Below are 5,168 nucleotides of genomic sequence, written 5' to 3' on the forward strand. Positions count from 1 at the left end.
CCCTTTCAGAAAACTTTCAGAAATGCTTCCAGATCCGGTGGTGTTCCTGAATATTGTCCATAACAGGAAACCGTCATTTTTTTCAATTTTCTTTCTGTATATCTCGCTTGTCTTAATTCTAGTTATTATCCCCGCTCCTTAGTTGTTGACAGAAACCATTCAAAATATGTATGATTTCTGAGTGTAAATATTTAGTTTTTATTTCAATGTAACTTCTGAGTCCTTATAGCTATTTGCTCACACTTCGTCTCGGAACTAAATTGTCGACACGAAACTTCTGGTCACCGTTCCCATAAGTTCTAGATCAGTACATTTATATATATTTACACATTCGACAAGTAATAATTCCTATTCCAACCCAGCTATCCCACGAGGAGACACTAAACCAACTAATATTAAACATTTTAATTTATTCAAAACGGCTATATGTACTAACAGCCTCTTTCTCTACAAGTCAGCATTCATGACACGTTTTTAGAATTCTGTCAAAAGTTATGTCCAAACATTTTGAAGTTTATTAAGGTATAGGTAATATTATTTTCAGTTAACAATATGAACCTAGACTAGACGCGTCACACTTTCTTGGTAAACGACAGAAATGTATATGATAATATTGGGGGGGGATAGAAACAAGAGTGAGTGAGGGGGCAGGCAAAGAAAAACACGAGATAAAGAGAGTAAGAGAGAGAGAAAGAGAGAGAGAGAGAGAGAAGAGAGAGAGAGAGAGAGAGAGAGAGAGAGAGAGAGAGAGAGAGAGAGAGAGAAAGAGAGAGAGAGAGAGAGAGAGAGAGAGAGAGGAAACTCACTAACACAGGTGTTCCCATCCCTTAAACCGCAACACGTGTTACCAATGGCTTGTCTTGCAACCCCGAAAACAGCCTTAAAGCTTACCCAGCACTCGAGAGATTGTCAGCCAGTACATGGGGTCGCGGACGCCTTTCGGACCTCTTGAGTTTAGGATTTATTGCTGACTAACAGATCTGTTGTGATTCTGTATTCTGATTTTGCTTCTCTCTCTCTTCTCTCTCTCTCTCTCTCTCTCTCTCTCTCTCTCTCTCTCTCTCTCTCTCTCTCTCTCTCTCTCTCTCTCTCTCTCTCTCTCTCTCTCTCTCTCTCTCTCTCTCTCTCTCTCTCTCTCTCTCTCTCTCTCTCTCTCTCTCTCTCTCTCTCTCTCTCTCTTCTCTCTCTCTCTCTCTCTCTCTCTCTCTCTCTCTCTCTCTCTCTCTCTCTCTCTCTCTCTCTTTTATTATTGTTGTTGTTTTCGACATTATTATCATTATCAACATTATCATCATTATTGTTGTTATCATCATATTGCATAATAATTATTATCATTATCCTTATTTTCATCATCATCATCATCATTAATATTGTGATTATTATCATTATCTACATTATTTGCGTTATTGTTGTTATTATTTTTCTTAACAATATTTATCATCACTGTCATTACTATTGCTGCTACTGTTATTATCATTATCATTATTATCATTATTATTATTATTATTATTATTATTATTATTATTATTATCATTTTATCGTTCTTATTATCATTTTATCATTATTATTATTATTATTATTATTATTATTATAGTTGTTGTTGTTGTTATCATTATTATCATTATTATCATTATTATTATTATTATTATTATTATTATTATTATCTCTCTCTCACTCACTCTCTCTCTCTCTCTCTCTCTCTCTCTCTCTCTCTCTCTCTCTCTCTCTCTCTCTCTCTCTCTTTCTCTCTCTCTCTCTCTCTCTCTCTCTCTCTCTCTCTCTCTCTCTCTCTCTCTCTCTCTCTCTCTCTCTCTCTCTCTCTCTCTCTCTCTCTCTCTCTCTCTCTCTCTCTCTCTCTCTCTCTATCTATCTATCTATCTCTCTCTCTCTCTCTCTCTCTCTCTCTCTCTCTCTCTCTCTCTCTCTCTCTCTCTTTTCTCTCTCTCAGTCATTCTAATCGCTTTGGAATGTCATGGCTCTCAGGTATAAGGAACTATTTGCAATTATATAGCATTTTACGTGCAAATACACATGAGATTAATTTCAATATCGCCTGTCTTGTTTTATTATTATTATTATTGTTATTATTTTTCAACTGTCATTGTTATTAGTATTATTATTGTCATAATTATTACTATCAATATTATTATTATTGTTGTTGCTTTCGTCATTATCATTATCAACATTATTATTATTATCGTTATCATCATTTTGCATAATAATTATTATTATCCTTATTTTCATTATCATAATTTTGCATAATAATTATTATTATCCTTATTTTCATTATCACTATCACCATCATCATGATCATCATCATCCTCATCATCATCATTATTATGATCATCATCATCATCCTCATCATCATCATCTTATCATCATCATCATCATCATCATCATTATTATTGTCATTATTATCATTATCAGCATTATTTACGCTATTGTTGTTATTATTATTTTCCATAACAATAATCATTATCACTGCCATTACTATTGCTGCTACAATCATTATTATTATTATTATTATTATTATCATCATCATTATTATTATCATTATTATCATCATCATCATTATTATCATTATTATCATCATCATCATCATCATTATTATCATTATTATCATCATCATCATCATCATTATTATCATTATTATCATCATCATCATCATCATCATTATTATCATTATTATTATTATCATATTTGTTGTTGTTGTTGTTGCTGTTATTATTATTGTTATTATTATCTGTTGACGGGGAAAACGATTATTCTTATTATCATAGCTACTGTTACTGCTATTCCTCTTTGAACTGTTATCACTGCTCATAATTTTTTTTCAGGATGGACGGACATTGCTGTCGTTGACTACCATTATCTTGCAAGATAATGGTAGTCAACGACAGCAATGGTCGTCTATCCTGAAAGAATTTAAGAAATAATATATTTTTTTTTTACTTTAATTGCAAAGAGCATGCAACTAACGATAAGCCATGCATTAAATCGATATGAAATCGTATTCTGTTCATTTGCTCAGCCTGCAATTTCAACATAATACATTTCCAGAACTTGCAAACATATACGATAAAGGAGAAAATAAAATATATACTCAGGACCCCCCCCCCCCCCCCACACACACACACAACCCTTCCCTCCCCATCATAAAAATCCCTTATATTTCATTGCTCAATTAGCCATATTATAAAGTTCGTGGTAAATCAAACCAAGCAGAAATCCAAGTAATTAAGTGTTTAATTAATGATCGTGCAGACATGCCTTGTTGACGCCTCAGTGCTCGCCTGTTTCAAGAACCCGTCAGCTGAATCTAGCGAGTAATGATTTTTTAAATAAAATGTAATAACAAGAGTGCTTATTTTTTGTTTTAATATTATTATTATTATTTTTCTATTGAACCCTGATTTGATAGGACTGTCTGAATTGTTTATAAGTCCGCTAGTTATATAGGAATACTAACAGTCCGGTTATATGTATGTGAATGTACTGAGGGTCGTGGGTATGCGTATGAATGAAAATGTATGTAGGTTTGTATGTATATCTATGATTGTGTTAAGTGTGTGTGTTCCTAATTAGCTGTAAGCATATTTCAACGAGGAATAAATATAAAATTAAAATAAGTTTCATGAAAGTATGTGGAATATGAAAATGACTATAGTAAGTTTACGGTTTTTCCTTTAATTTGAGTATGGTCAGAATAATTATTTGAATATTATTTAATTCAAATGCATTCCCAATTTATTTCAATATTAACAATCTAAATATTTTTGAGAGCGCTTTCAAAAATGCTTTCACATCCCGTCGCGCATTTCCTGTAAATATTTTCCGATTTTTTTCAACTCCTTTCTTGCTCTCTTTCCTTTTATTTTTTGCCAAGGTGATTCAAGACGTACAGTACTCTTGAGGGAAATATTCTCTCTCCTTTCGAAATTTCAGTCCAACTTTTCAGCTCCTTTTTTCGTCGGTTCACTCGAAGAAACTTTCTCTGTTTCAGTCTCCTATTGCAAGCTGTCCTTGATATATATACATGTGTGTGTGTGTGTGTGTGTGTGTGTGTGTGTGTGTGTGTGTGTGTGTGTGTGTGTGTGTGTGTGTGGTAGGAAAAGAAACACAATACAAAAACTAGATTTACTGAAAGTGAGATTACAGTTTAGAAATGTTTGTGTATATATATATATATAGTGTGTGTGTGTGTGTGTGTGTGTGTGTGTGTGTGTGTGTGCGCGTATGTTTATATATATACATAATTTATTTTGCAATTCTGAAGGCGATTTAGAAAACCAGATTACCGCATAACATAATAATAACACCGCCACTTATTTTCTTTATGTTCCACCTCATAAATAAGAAAGTATATACATCAACAGCATACTTAGAGCAGCTATAATGTTCCAGATGTTCGAAACGCTAATTTTCAAAGTTAGTCTACCGTGTACCCGTGTACCTGGGAGTGAATGAAGCAATGGTCGAGACTCACGTTCTCAGTCCGCGTCGCCCCCAGGTAGACTGCTGCTCTCCGCTTCGGAACCTCGGATTCGCGAATCCGAGGTTCGCGAATAATACGCACACTAGTTTCGAACGCACTTTTTTAAATATAATTTATATATATTAAGTATATATATATATATATATATATATATATATATATATATATGAATATATATATTTGCGTATGTGTGGGTGTGAGTGTGTGTGTGAAAGAGAGGGAAAGAGAGAGAGAGAGAGAGAGAGAGAGAGAGAGAGAGAGAGAGAGAGAGAGAGAGAGAGAGAGAGAGAGAGAGAGAGAGAGAAAGAGAATTGGTGTAAAATAGGAAAGAAAGACAGAGCACTCGACCCTAGATTGAGCTAATTGCACCAACAATCCACAACAATATTTGCGCAGTTCACTCGCGGACCCTCCTCTCCCTAGGCCAGTATCCCATGAAGAGTTCATCAAAAGGGTTTGGAAAGCGACCATGCTTGATTAAATCATAAAAGCTATAACCCATAATCGCCTTTTTTTTTCTCGGTAGCGACACCAATTATCAACGATGGCTCCCTCCCCTCTTGTTAAGAATTCTTGGAAGATTTGTATCATTAAACTTTTCATCAGATTTTCGAAAAAGGGTAAATTTGTTAACGGAGGTGTTCATATCTTTGACACTCCAACACGCGTTCCT

Source organism: Penaeus chinensis, chromosome 4, assembly GCF_019202785.1.
Source record: "Penaeus chinensis breed Huanghai No. 1 chromosome 4, ASM1920278v2, whole genome shotgun sequence".
NCBI classification, from domain to species: domain Eukaryota; kingdom Metazoa; phylum Arthropoda; class Malacostraca; order Decapoda; family Penaeidae; genus Penaeus; species Penaeus chinensis.